We start from the raw sequence: 16,005 nt of genomic DNA on the forward strand, positions 1-16,005 counted from the left end.
GCCTCACGTATTCGGGGTAACCGTTGTTTCCAAAGAGCAACTTGTCTCTGCACGTCTTTGGGAACCCTTTACCGCACTGCCCAGGTTTCTTGCTCTGTACCTGGCAACAGAGTTGTGACTCGTCGAAGCCCTTACAGGGCCCGTGTATCATACACCGAATCACCGTCTCGTAGAGTCTTGGTTCCTTTTCCTTATCGGGTATCTCGGCACTTATGACTTGTTCTACGATATCTGCGGTTACGCGAACGGTCATCCACAGTAGTATGTGAGCGTGCGGGAGACCGCGTTTCTGCCACTCTACACTATAGAGATAAGCCTTAACGGCCCCGAAAGCCTTCTTATGTATGAGATCGTCTATTAGGCTATCCAATTTCAACTTGAAAATCCTGCTCATCAGATCCGGTCTGTCTGCCCCGCTAGCTCCGCCAAATCGGTTCGTCGCCTCTTTCACCTCTGGCCATCTAGGATTCATCGTGAAAGTTATGAAGTAGTCGGGTGCCCCGTAAGCCGTAACGTATGCTAGGGCATCCTGTTGGCGCTCTTTCATGTATCTGGGCCCTCCGACGAACGACGGCGAGAGCACTACACGTTGCCCGACGTCTTCTTTCGCGCTAAAATTCAACAGATCTGCCCTTTCCTTGCGCATACCGGTGTGTTGTTTCTCGAGATAAAACAACCGGCTAGTCTCTATTTTCACGTAGTTATCGACGACAAACTGCTGGAACAGACGACGACATTTCGTGAGATGGTTAAAGACCCCTTCTCTCTCCATGTAAAGGGCCGAATAGTACATTAGCGCAGTCAATCTTTTTGCGGAGCATTTCTTTTCCATACCGAAATTGTATCCCTTATCCCCATTTGGGAACAACAGGGGATACTGGAAGAGATCGTAGAAATAGTTTGTGGGTTTAATTATTCGAACAGCGTATTTCGAATTTGGTAAAGGCGACTCTATCCTGACATTCAAGGTATCACTATCCGACCCCATATTCACTATCGCTCCTACTTGACAGAGCGGTATTGTTGTTAGCGGTATTGTTGTTAACGAAATACTCGTATAGCGTCTCTATAATTTCCTCGTTCCTTCGGTATTGGTTATCCTCGCGTTTCCTGCGCTTAGTCGTCTCAGGTTTCTCGTTAGTCGTCTCAGGTTTCTCTTTACCTTTGTAGGTGACTTCTTCAGAACGAAGTTTCAGTTGCTGTTCTTTGTCATGGTAGAAGTACAAATCCAGGAAACTTGCTGAAGATTTCCAGAACGGTTTCTTCGGCGCTTCATCTTTGAGACTCAACCGTCTGCTCTCGTCTTCACTGACCATCAAGTTGGGTTTCATGTCCCCTATACGGTGGTAAACCTTTCCCTGTATCTTGTAGGAGATAAAAGATTCTGTTTTATCCTCCAAAACTCCCGTAGTCGAAAAGGATGTAAAAGAGAATACGTTATTGAACCCTGCAATATTCTCTAGAAAGTGAGCCGAATCTTTGGAGGAGCCATCATACAGACCTTTAACGGATTCGCCCAGGGGTGATAGTTCATATATCGCTTTAGGTGTTTTTCCTCCGTTACAGCAGATCGTCTTCCGTTCTCTCTTGAAAAGGAGTGCTTGACAGTGCTTACACCTATAGTCGCCCATCTCGCCTATAGAGTGCCGAGGAACATTCGTTCCGCTTGTCTCAGAGATATACCCGCAAAACGTGCTTAACATTCGCTCTTTCATCTCTAGAAAGACAGGTTTACTGCTGCGCTCTTTGCGCGCCTCGCGAATACCCGTTATTCTCTCTAGGGCCCCAGCACGAATCTCTGCGTCCTCGGACGGTCTTGAGAGCATTTCGCGGGAGAAAAAACTATTATCATCAGTAATCTTCTCGCGCAATCTCATTAGTTTTATTTCGTTCTTTACGTCTTTGATCTTCTTATTTTCTCTTGCTTTCTCTTCTTTTCTCCTCTTTCGTTCCCTTTCTTTAATTTTACTGTTTTCGGCCTTCGTTTCTTTGAGAGTCCTCCTCAACTCCGCTAGCGGGGAATCACACAAAAAAGAAGCGGAAGAAGTGGGAGGTCCTTCGATGGCTTGCTCCGATTCTGGTACGGAAACGGCTTCCTCTTCCTTTTTTTGTTCGGGGACTCGTCTCCGGGCTACTTTTATGGCATAGGCCTTTGCCCTGTTAAGACGGTCCTGGGCCCCCGAAGCCCTACAGAGATAGTGTTTCTGGTAGTCTCTATGATCACACCTACCACCGTTTCTCGTGAAGTTTTTATAGCCAGTAAAGTAATGTTTGATGAAACCTTCTATCCTTTCTTCGGAAATCTCTCCACTGAAGGGCTCCAGGGAATCGAGTAAACCTTCGTCGTAGACGTAATCTTTCTGTTTTTTTAAGAGCTCGTTAAAGGTCAATATCTTTCTCTGGAATATCTTTATCGACTCTTTCACTTGAAATCCTTTCGTGTGGCTGACGTCGTATAGGTCAGGAAACTCATTCTTGTGTTCGCTTTTTAGAGCTTGAGTCCTTTTCGGGTCGTTCTGTAACTCACTCTTCGGTATATTTTTCTGCTTCGTCACCCACGCCCAGAAATGGCGACACCTCTTCACCTTTGAGACGGCTCCGGACATTTCTCTCCCCCACAGGAAAACCTGAACTACGCTTAAAATCGTTTATGCGGTTCATTTCGGGTCGTTGGACAAAGATTCTTCACAAAAACACCTACAGCTCACGGTCGACGGTTGTAACCCTTTTGGCCGTATTCTGAAATTAGTGGCGCGATTAATTTTTTTTTATTTAGAAATCTCATTGTTGAACTCAGTCCCATTGTCAGAAATCAGAGTTTTAGTTGTAGTGAAGGGGCATATGAATTTGTCAACAAAGCTCTGTGCCATGTGTTGTGCTGTCTTGTCTGGTAGGGGGAAAAGAGAAAATCAGGAGAAATGGTCAAGCTAGTGATGCAAAAAAATATTTTTTTAATCGCAAGTTGCTGTTTTTTTTATGATTTTTTTTTCTACACATCCAAATTTGTTCATATATCAAATATCAAGTATATGAAAACAGGTGTAAGTATTTGATTCATCCCTTCACATATGCGTATCTACCTTATCCAAAGAGACATCAGACACAGTATAAAAATAAACAAGTAATTGACCTTTTTAGTCAGGATTCAGATGCTGCAACAAGTGTAGATAATGGGCCAATATGGCTACCTTACAAAATTTACTCTTAGTATAATCTTCAAAGATTAAACACTCCAAATTTCCTTGTCATGAATGGTTAAACATACACATAAAATAGGATATACAATAAGGCAGGGGTTCTCAAACTTTTTTCAACCAAGGACCACTTTTATTACAGAAAACAAGCTGAGGACCCCCTCACATGTGTTCCCCCCAGTATATATATATATATATATATATATATATATATATATATATATATATATATATATATATATATAATGTACACACTGTTTCGTAATATCAACAGTCATGGAAAGCTGTAAATAAATACTTTAACTGAGAATTAAGTGTAACTCCATCTTTAATTGGCAATTCTGATAATATCAAAACATAAGACAATAATTCAAATGAGTAATCCAAAGATAAGTGTTCAAATACAGCCATGAAATTCCCTTGAATAACATTTCCAGAAATTCCCTCTCCCTCTTTCTCACCAATATAAGATGTCTTTTGTTCACATTATTAATGTGAAGGATGGGCCTGCCTCCCAGTGCACAACTTCTCTATCCTGGGATGGATGGATGAGAGGCATACTCTTAGGTCATCTTCCACATGCATCCGAACCCTGTACTTGGTTTTCATGGCTGTCAGAGCTGAGAAAGATGCCTCGCAGAGATAAGTAGTGGGAAATGGAAGCAAAACCTTCGAAGCTGCAGCAAAGAGTTCAGGATATTCCTCTTTGATAGAAGCCCAAAAGTCTAAATGTGCACATTGACGGAATCGGATCCTCTGGCTCCCATCGCATGACAGCTCCAACAGTTCTTCCTCTGCCTTTGCACTGAGACCACGTGCTGATGAACTGGCAACAAAAGGATCCCAAACCCAATCCCAGGCATCGGTGTCGATATCAGTGAAGTAGGAATTGAAATGTTCACTCAGTGCGGTAAGATGACCGTAGATCTGATTTCTTACCAACTCAACTGATAGTTTGTTTGTGTCCAAAAACTCTGTGAGTTGTGGGAACATGTCTGTGATCCCATTCAAGACTTGCATTCTCCAGATCTCAGTTTTCCCCCTACTTTAGGGGGAAAATAAAATAAATAAAATAAAATCAAGGCCTTTAGGGGCCTTGATTTTATCGCTGACCTCCAAGACAGAGGCATAGCCACCTTGCATGGATAAATTGAGCTCGTTCATTATATTGAACACGTCGGCAAGATAGGCAAGCTGGGCTACCCACCTTGGGTCAGAAAGAAGCATTGCAGTGGGGGGGCTTGGCATCTTTCAGAAAGTCACACAGCTCGGTACGCAGTTCAAACACCCGCTGTAAAACTTTCCCACGGGAGAGCCATCGTACCTCAGAGTGGAACAGTAGTGTGTCATGTCCTGCACCCATTTCATTGCAGAGCTGAGAAAACAACCGAGACTGTAGTGGCCTTGACTTCACATAGTTAACTACGTCATGCACAACAGTGCTAAGAACAGAGTGTAAGTCAGGTGCCATGTCTTTCGAGGCAAGAGCCTCCCTATGCAGCATACAGTGTGTGGCTACGATCTGCGGATTCATCCTCTTTATCCTTGCAACCACCCCACTCTTGCAGCCAGTCATAGCAGCTGCGCCATCGGTGCAGACAGCAACGCAGTTTTCCCAATTCAGCTTTGTTTCTGTCATGAAATTGTCAAGTATATTGAATATTTGCTCACCTGTTGTTCGTCCAGGCACCATTTTACAGAACAAAAAATCCTCAACAAAGTGTCCATTCCATGGATAACGAACGAACACAATGAGCTGGACGCAATTCAACACGTCAGTGGACTCGTCGAGTTGAATTGAGAAAGGGCACGTTCGCAATCTTGTCACAAGTTGCGATTTTATGTCACAGGACATATCTTCAATCCTTCTTCTCACTGTATCATTTCAGAGCACCTGCGGCCTCTTTTCCGATCATCACCTCGCAAATCTCTACCGCTGCGGGGAGCACCAGTTCCTCCCCGATTGTGTGGGGCTTCTTGCTTCTGGCTATCCTCTGCGCTGTCAGGTAGGAGGCTCGCTGTGCCTTTTGAGGAATGGTGGTGAATCCTGTCATCGTAGTTTGTTGTTGGTGGTACACCTCTCTCTTGTGCTCAAAAAAGGACTTGCTTTTCTGAGCACAATCCGAATGTTTCGTTTCAAGGTGTCTCCTCAGTTTAGAAGGCTTCATAGCATCGTTAGAAAGCACCTGCAGGCAGATTACGCACTTTGGTTTCCCGTCCTTGTTTTCGATGAAGCCGAATTTAATATAGCTATCGTCATATTTCCTCACTTTTCCTGATGATTTCGATGGTTCACCGAGTTCACTCGTAACGCTGGATGCCGGTCGTTTTACAAACTTGTCCATGATGACACCTACCAAAGGTACACCAGGCTGCTGTCACTATGAATCACTGTTGATACTACCATGCACATGCACAGCTATCTCCTACTCACGCATCTGAAAGGATATAGATATAGTACTGTTAAATATAGATATACCCCTAGTTCTCACAAAAGGGGGACATACACAAACAAAATAATAGTTAATAAAAACATAATTACATAAATAATCTATACACAAAGATAATAAAAATGTCTTTTTTACCCAACAACTCATGATACACTCCTGACGACCACTGGACGTACACTGCCAGTGGTTGACATTCCATCAGTGTTGCCAGATGGCTGTCACGGAAATCGGCTGCATCCACCGATAAATTCGTTAAATTTTGCGGACCCCTGTCAAAGTGCTGCGGACCCCACTTTGAGAACCCCTGCCATAGAGGGTCTGATCTTTGCACTACAGCTATGCACACTTGCATAAGATTTATTAATATGGAATTTTGAGTAATGGTTGCGACATGGTATATGAGAGCGTCTGGTACTAAGTTCACTTTACCCTGAACAAAATGAAAGGTGGGCATGAACTCCTGTATTATGGGGAACCAGCAAGCAAGTTTTCCTGATAGATTCTTCCCTTTGAAGAGGTGTAAGATTGGTTGATGGTCTATGTCAATGTGTATGTTATAACCAAGGATGATCTCTCTGAAGTGTTTGAGGGCATATACAGCTAATGCTTCTATGTCTGTGACTGATTAATTTTGTTCATGTTTGAATGTGCGGTTAGCATAGACAATTGGCCTGAGTTTTGTGGACTGCACCAAGTCTGGTGTAGGATGCATTGGTGTATATTGTGAAAGCTTGTGGTTTGGGAAAGCAAGGACAGGTGTCATGGCTAAGGCTCTCTTTAAGCCATTAAAAGCTTTCTCTTGGTCAGGTGTCCAACTGAAGGGAGTGTCCTTAAGTAACAAAGTTAATGGTGCTGTTATACCAGTGTAACCTTGAATATATAGTCTGTAAAAACCTGATAGACCAAGGAGTGAACATATGTGGTCAACAGAAGTAGGGTAAGGAAAATCAATGACTTGAACCTTGTCCTATGAGGTGAAAATTCCTTGTGAGTTAAGGACATACCCTAAGAAGCATATTTCTTTCTGAAGGAAGGAGTACTTCTTCAGCTTCAATTTGAGGCCTGCCTTTGCTAGTCGTGAGAAAACAGTGTTAAGAGTAAGTGTTCACTAACCTATTTGGAAGCAATGATCACATCATCAAGGTACATAAACATAGAGTGGCCTATGAGATCGGGAAGGACTGTGTGCATAAGATGTGTGAATACTGAAGGAGCTGAAACGAGACGCACAGCTAATCGTTTGAAGTGATAGTTACCTGTGGGGAAGCTAAACGCTGTCAAGAGTCAAGACTCTGGAGCAAGGGGAATCTGGAAATATCCTGACATAAGGTCCAATGTTGTGAATACTATACTATGTTTTCACCAACAGAATGTAAGAAGTCTTGTGATACAGGGATTGGGTGTCTATCTAGTATAGTTAGTTTATTTAATTCCCTGAAGTCTACTACAAGGCAGAAGTAACCATTGTGTTTAGGGACAACAGAGGGAAATTCCAATCACTGATTGATGGTTCAATGATGTCTTCAGTAATCATGTCTTGGATAAGATTATCTGCAATCATGCATTTACTGTGTGGTATTCTGTATGAGGGAATGTAACATGGTTTGGAGTTCTCATGAAGAGGTATATGATGCTGAATGAGGTTAGTAACTGTGAGGGGTTCACCTAGAGTGGTAATAGTTTGCCTGAACTTGTTGCAAAGTGCAATCAAGTCTGCTTGTGCATCAGGGAAATCTATGGGGTTGAAATGTGATGCATCAATGGGTTCCTGCTATGGGCATGTTGGAAGTTGTGGTACAAACTTGAGAAGTAGGGAATTGGTCATCCATGACTTTGAGTGAGGTATATATTTCAAAATTACAAATGTTTGTACCAACTGTGAGATGGAGGGGTGTGTTAGTGTCATTGACAATCAAAATGCAAGTGTGACCTGTCTTTGACATTGAGCTGATGGATGAAAGGAGGGAAATGTCATTGACACAGCAAGTTTCCAGCATACAAAGTACATCAGTGTCTGGAGCTTGAAAAACTCATAGGTGTACCTTTGTATACTCATGAGGGAACAGTGTCTTTGGGCTGATGAGCACTGCATGAATGTGTTTGAATGTAGATAACACTTCTGAAACTGGGGTGGATGTGATGTTGAATTACTCTTTGAGCTACAGGAAATTTTCCTCAGTCAGTGAAATACCAATGGTATTTAATGGGTGTTTAGTCCTGAGTTTAACTGATTTGGACATGTGGGAGGAGTTAATATGTCTGTTATGTTTGGAATACATGTCCACAGCTGTCAGTAAAGTGGAAGAGGTAGAGTCCTGGCGAGGGTTTGGTGTGGTTGCACATTGGGAATTCTGTTGTATGAAGGTGGTGGAACAATTTGTACTAGCAGCTGGTGCATTATCATGTGATGAAGCAGAGTGAGTTTGAAGAGTAGTACAAGCAACTGACAAGGAGTCATGGTCTGCCTGTGCCTGCTCGGCCACATAAATCTGATTTACATTATGAGATGCTGATGGCAATGGAGGGAGGAAATGATATGCATAAATACCATTTCTAGTAGGGTAAATGACTATATTGTGTTGTTTCATCAGTTTTAAACCTATGAGGAGATCAGCAAGAAAGTGAATGTCACCCACATAGGTGGTAACTGGAATGGATGGGTACTGATCTTTGAAGCTAATGTCTAGGGAGAATTTACCAATGATCTGAGATATCCAGGATATGTACAAGTAGGGTTGATGAGGGAACCTCCAGGTATTGAGTGACTTGACATGCATTGAATTTTGGTGTTTGGTAGTTGTAACGGAGATGTGTTATGTAAATGTCTTGCAGGAGAGTGATCCCAGGGATTTGGTCTGTGTTGCCTCCATGCTAATAGCACATGCCATCAATCATTCTTGTGGAGACATTATCTGTGATAATAGCAGTGGCAGTTTGGTTGTGAAGGTTGTCTGTGATAACATGTGTTTGCAAGGTGTCCTGGTTTGTGACAGTATGTACAAACCAGTTGTGTTCTTGATTGTTCTTGATGGAGAGCATTGGCATGAACAATGTTGAATGCAAGATGTATGTCTTGACCTCGTGTTATGTGGTGTGGACCATGTGACTTGGGTTATTGTGTGGGTGGGTGCAATGGGTACTGACTGGCTCTGGATCTGGGTGATTGCTCTTTCAGTATCAGAGAAATTCCTTGAGAATTCACCTAGTGTGATACCTGGTGTGAATGGAATATTACCAGCTTTCTAGAGTGTGTCTGGGTGTAATTAGGATAGTAGTCAAAAATATGCCATGAGATTACATGTTCCAATGAGACTTTGTTGTCTGAGACCCAGTCAGAATTTTTGAGTCTCTCTCATAGTTCACTATTAAAGGTTGAAACAATTTTTACAGCCTTCTCTTTGGTGTAGTGTGGTTTATGATTGTATGCCCTAGCCAATGAGTATAAGGGGAAAGTGAATCAAGTGGCTCAACTGATGTAAATAACTTCTTAATGTGCTCTATGAAATCATAGTAAGATTTTGTCTCCTTAAAAACATCTGACTGAATGACATTAGCTAATATGTTATTTTTGTCTATTTTGCTTTTACAGCTAGACAAAAATAACATATTAGCTGAGGTCATTCAGTCAGATGTTTTTAAGGAGACAAAATCTTACCATGATTTCATAGAGCACATTAAGGGTGCAGGGATGACCCATCATCTAGGAGGTGCTAAGATGGGAGGGAGGGTGGAGGGGTGTGGAGTGTTTTCAGGGATGGAATGGGTGGGAATGATTTTATGCCTTTTCCTTTTTGGCTACCTCCCTAGTAAGGGGGAAAAAGCCTTGGTATATGTATGTATGTATGTCTATTTTGGATATCAGAATGGATATTTTACCACTGTCATCTGTGATTTCTGATTCAACCTCAGAGGGGAAATTGTGGATAGGAATGTTCTTCCCATTGAATCTAAGTAATGTCATCTCATATTTGACTATTGTGATAAGATTCTGTGTTGTCATGGTGTTTTGTGTGGCAGGCGAATTATCCGAAGAGTTGTTAGTGGAAGGAGGGGGCATGTCTGGTGTTTTGCAATTCAGAGCACTGCAGGTGCATGTAGAAGGTCTGTATATCATGTCAGAGACTCGGACAGCTTCATGAAAAAAACACACTACCGGGTAATTGCCTCCTAGGTGATATTTAGAATGGAAATCTTATCTACTTACCAGGGATGATGTAATAGTTTGGCTCTTGGGTTGATGATGCAGTGAAAAAAATTGGGTGTGAAGATTCATTGCTTTAAACAGAGAAAGGTGTAAGTATCTTATGATGTGGTTAGAGCTGGTGATAAATACAAAGATTGGGCAAAATCAAGGGAGATATATGCATGTGATACAAAACCCAAAAAGAAAAATAGCAACATAAAACATATAAGAAAAATATAAGTGTGCTCTGGATTTTTTGTTACAGTCAGCAGCAAGAGTCCGCTCTCATGCATAGTCCTGGGCGATGAATGCAGAGGGCCAGGTAGAGGTAGTAGTTGGTGGTAGGCCTGAAGCAGCAGGAGGGGAGGTGGTGTTCCAGGTATGGTGGCTGCTACAGTGGTATGTGGTCCAAGACACTAGTGGCGGTAGAGAAGGCGGAGGAAACAGGATGCCTGTACTTGTAGTTGTTATACAGGAAAAGGCATGTGCATAGGGCAACATAGGGGGAAATGGCCCGTGGGTGGAACAGCATAGGAATGATGTTGGGCAATGGGCAGCATAGTATAAAGGGACGACAAATGTAGTTGATGTGTAGTGGGACGGGAAACTTACCCATGATGAGAATAGGGAAGTGGCTATGTTTGGCTAGGTCTCTGAATATATTTTCCCAGCACAATGAATCCACTTTAGTGCCTCGTAGGAATGTAGTTTTGTTTGTACGTCAAATCCCTGGGCTGTTACCAGAATGTAGCATCAAGTTCCACTGCTGTTGCCAGAATGTAGACAGGTGTTTGGATCTACATTGGTTGGAGGTATTGGAAAGAAACTCTGCGTTCTTGTCTTTATTCCATTACCTCCATCACTGGTGCTTTCCACCAAAAGAGGTGATGAAAATGGTGGTGGTTGCCAACAATATAATACACTTTACAATTGTATACATATTCCATCTATCTACTAACAAATTATCATACCATGGAATTAGGTAGGGACATTAAGTATTTATTTTAGCTCTCTATACATGTCTGTACACAAGAAATAATGAGTTACGGTAACTATTATTGTATGGTTGAATCTGCCAGATAGAGATGCAGGTGTCTCAGCGGTTGAACTCTCAAGTCAAGCCAATTTGACAGAGAGTCACATCACACAATATGTCCATTGAAGGCTTGTCACTTCTACCAGGATCTGACATTGAGTAGCTAATATGTGCACATATGCACACTAGCATAAAATGAATAATTCACACTCAAGGGCAAACACAAAAGCATACAGACATTTCTTGCAACATCTCCCTTGCATCACAATATCATCTATACACAGCCTTTCTCCATGCAGCCCCTATCTCCTACCTTTCTCCCTTGCTTAACAGACACTCCCCTTTTTCTCAATGCCCCTTTCATACCATCCATACCTCTCAACCTCAGTCATCCCCTCACGTTTACTCCCTCCCCCTCTGCCTTCCACACCTCTTTTACTAATTTTTCTTCACTCATTCTATGTGTCCAAACCATCCCAATACTCTTTCATCAGCCCTTTATGCCATCTCCTTTTCCACCCAAGCTCTCCTCCCCTTGTTTCTCACTCTATCCAACCTTGTAACCCCTACCATACTTCTCAGACATTTCATCTCAAACACATTTCAACTTTTCCCCCCTGCCTCTCTTAAATTCCATGTTTCTGCACCATACACAATCAGCATAATCACCCCTTCATATAGTTTTATGACACTTTTTAATCACCCAAGGCATTTATTTGCTTCTCTCAGTCTACAGTTTACTTCCACCTCCACTCCCTTTCCTGCCACATGCGACCCCAGATACCTAAAGCTATCCACTTCCTCCACCCTCTGTCCTTTAAGACTCGTTTCCAACTTGCTGTCATCCTCTACCCTTGTACATCTCATCACCTTTCTTCCTCCCACATTTACCTTCAACATTCTCATATAACATGCCCTCCCAAACTCAGTCACTAACTCCCTTCATCCCTCCTCTGACCCTGCAACAAGCACAGTGTTATCAGGAATAAACAAATGCCTTATCTCCCACTTTTCTCCATTTTCTTTAACCACCTCCAGTCCCTTGCCCATTACCCTCACCTTTACCTCCCACACCACCCTGTTATGAGACTGAAACACTTGGTAGCAAACTCCAAGCTTTATTCAACAAAATACCGGCTCTCAGATCTATAACATAAACAGACAAAATATCTAGCGTTAGCCATACAACACATTAACACAACATAAACAATTTATGACAAACATGCAACACAGCATGAACACAGTACATAACAGAACAAAATAAACACACGTAAACTTACACATCAACAGAGGAACTGCAAGAGGGGAACTACACTCGCCTGTGGTGCGACTGTAACTAATGGTACACAGTGATACCAAACATGAAAACAGTTACGCCAGTGTTGCCAGTGTACAATAATTACCACATTCTCCCCTCCTAGAAAAATTCAGCATTAACAAAATGGACACCATGTCAGAAATATCAGATTAGTCCCATCCGTAACGATCGGGGGGCTTTGACACGCGAGTCGACCTCATTAACTCAGTGGGCTCAGTGAATGAATGAGAGTCATGATTAGTATGAGGCTGTACATCTTGTGTTGTGGGTGAACCCGGAGTCTCTATATTTCCTGGTGCCTCATGCGGGTGCGCAAGAGTCGTCGGACTCTCAGGACTTGGAGCTAAGTCACGGATAGACACAGTTGACTCACGCCCGTCTGGATATTTGACACTTGCGTACATTGGGTTCACATCAACAAGTTCTACCTGATCAGTTAATGGTTCGTGTTTGCTAGACCTAACATGCCGCCGCAATAACACTTGCCCAGGAGTCAAAAGCCATGTTGGTAATCCATTTCTGAAACTAGAACGTCGTTGGAACCTGAAGAAACGCTCATGTGGAGTCTCATTGGTTGCAATGCATAAGAGTGATCTTATTGAATGCAAGACCTCGGGAAGCACCATCTCCCAGTGTTGGTTCTTCAAACCATGAGATTCAAGTGTTAAACAAACAGCCTTCCAAATAATCCCGTTGTACCTCTCAACCTGACCATTACCTATTGGGTGATAAGGTGTTGTTTTACTTGTTGCAACTCCCTTCTGAAAAAGGTACATCTTCAGTTCTTGAGAAATGAAAGAAGGACCTTGATCTGAATGAATGAAACTTGGCATTCCACAAAGACTGAAGATAGACTCAAGACATTTGATTACTGTTTTTGAATTCATATTTGAACAAGGAAATGCAAAAGGAAAATGCGAGTATTCATCAACAACTGTAAGTATGTACTTATTGTTTGTGGTGGAAGGCAAAGGTCCTTTGAAATCAATACTGAGGCGTTCCATCGGCTGTGTGGCTTTAATGAGGACCCCTTGTGCTGAACGATGGAATTGTGGTTTTTGCTGTGCACAGACTTTACAAGAAGCACACACCTTTTTCACATCATCTGTTGAGAAAGGGAGGTTTTTAGATCGCACAAAATGCAAAAGCCGAGTTACCCCAGGGTGGCAAAGATTCTCATGAATGTCCGTAAGATTCGACATTGGGAAAACAGAACAGCAGTATACACGAGACAAGGTATCCGGCGCAACATTCTGTTTCCCGGGACGATATTGTATCGTATAACTGAATGATGCCAGCTCAAGCCTCCACTCTTGTATCTTGTTATTCTTTATCTTGGTTCTTTTTCTGTTATCCAACATGAACATTACAGAGCGCTGATCAGTAATCAGAGTAAAATGTCTTCTGGCTAAGAAATGACTCCACTTGCGAACCGCTTCAATAATAGCTGTAGCCTCCTTTTCTACAGCAGGATAATGCAACTCACTTCCCTGAAGCGTTCTTGACATGAAAGCTACTGGCCTGCCACCCTGGTTCAATACTGCTGAGATAGCGACCTCTGAAGCATCACACTCCACAACAAAAGGAAGGCTCTCATCCACAGACCTTAGAGAAGCATCCGTAAGCTGCCTTTTCAAGGTGTTAAAGGCAGCTAGTGCTGATTCACTCAATGGAAAAGTTTTTGTGTTTATCAAGGGTTGGATTTTATCGGAGAAGCCAGGAACCCATTTAGCATAATATGCAAACAACCCTTGAACTCTTCGCAAAGACCCTATATTTGTGGGAGGTGGTAATTCCTGGAGAGGACGTAATCTGTCAGGGTCAGGCCTTATGACATTATTACCAACACAATGCCCAAGAACATTGAACATAACTGATTTAGATTCATTGAGGGTAAGCTTCCGTTTCTGAATAACCTCCAAAAATTTCTTAACATTGCTATCATGTTCATCCTGAGTTGATCCAGCTACAGTAATATTATCTAGATATGGGAAAGTATCTTTAAGACCCTCATCTCCAACTAACTTATCCATAGCTCTCTGAAATACTGCTACTCCATTAGTGACACCAAATGGGACTCTGCAAAACTGATATAATTTCCCTGCACCCTCAAAAGCAGTGTACTTCCTCTCACTCTCTTTAATGCTAATTTGGTGGTATGCACTCTTCAAGTCAAATGTGGAAAACACCTTGTACTTTGCAAGACTGTGCACCATGTCCTCTATCCTTGGAAGGGGATATGCATCTAGTTCTGTGTACTGGTTGATGGTTTGAGAATAATCAATTCAAAGTCTCTTTTTGTGCCTGTCAAGTGGATCTTTTACAACTACGACCTGTGCTCTCCATGGGGATATGCTTGGCTCAATGATACCTTCAGATAGCAAGCGTGATAACTGGTCACTTATAAACAACTGATCATCTTCACTATAGCGTCTGGATTTAACTGCAATTGGTTTACACTAATGGGGCAAGTTCGGAAACAGTGAAGGCTCCTCAATATCAGCTGTTGCCAAGGCACAGTTACTAGTTACCCTTAAACTTGGTTTATTTCCCCCATACTGAAAAGTTACACTCTTGTGCTGCTTTTGAAAATCATGACCCAAGATCACATCACAACATAAATCCTTTAAAACCCCTAGCTGAACACATGGATAATTCTGATTGACATGACCCAAGTCTACCGTAACATACCCAGGGGAGCTAGTATTCAAAGATGCTGATGCCATTGAAATCTCCTTGCTTGCAGGAACTACTGTCAGCTTTAGTTTCTGTGCCACTTTCTCACTTATGAAACTATCCGAACTGCATGAGTCAATTAATGCTTTCAGTGAATGACCATTGACAGTGATGTCTGTAGCTGCATGTGAAAAGTTCTTTGGAAAAGTGGCAGCAAGAGTGAGCAGAGTGGGGTTATACAGTGTAGCAGTAGTGCTGTCAGAAGTCTTAGCCTTGGATCTACAGACTTTGGCAAAATGACCTGTCTTACCACAGTTGTTGCATGTAACAGCACGTGCAGGACAACTATTCCTACCTGTAATGTGGAATGCATTACCACAAAAATATCATTTCTTCTTTGACGAATGAGCAGCAGCGACAGTCGAGTCCACAGGTGATCTTCTTTCCGCCTCTTCTTTCGTTGACTGCGGTTGTTGGTCATCACAAGGCTGTCCTTGAACTAAAGTAGCTGCATGAGGAACAGGCAAGGAAGACGTGTAGGAATCAGCATTACGCTGGGCAAGATCCAACGTACGGGCCTGACTGTTCCCTGCCTCCAGATCCAAGGACTTGTTTTCTAGCAGGCGCTGACGAATAAATGCTGAGGCAATACCGTTAATAAACGCATCTCGTACCATCTCCTCCCGGTATTGTTCAGCTGTGACTGCCTTAAAGTTACAATCCTTGCTTAGTTTATGTAACTCTCTCAGAAATTCATCAAGGGATTCACCTGACTGCTGTCGTCGGGTTGCCAATACATGTTGCAAAAATCTCGTTCGGTACGTAAACACTCTAGTTTTGCAACGGCACCTTCATACGTAGCAGTCTTCGATGAGTTCGTACACACTTGGGGATACACAGTTCACTAGAGCCCTCAGGTTGTTGGGTGCGGCCTCTCCATTCTCCTCCATGAAGTTTTGAAAAGTTCGGTGCCAGTGTTTCCACTCCTTGGCCGCCGTAGGAGAGCTGGGATCCGTGTCCAGTCGACATGGCTTAAGCAGCTTAGCCATGACGAGTATTTTGTTGAATAAATTGTTATGAGACTGAAACACTTGGTAGCAAACTCCAAGCTTTATTCAACAAAATACCGGCTCTCAGATCTATAACAT

The sequence above is a fragment of the Oratosquilla oratoria genome, chromosome 24, assembly GCF_046742065.1.
Source record: "Oratosquilla oratoria isolate Oo_2021 chromosome 24, ASM4674206v1, whole genome shotgun sequence".
NCBI lineage: Eukaryota > Metazoa > Arthropoda > Malacostraca > Stomatopoda > Squillidae > Oratosquilla > Oratosquilla oratoria.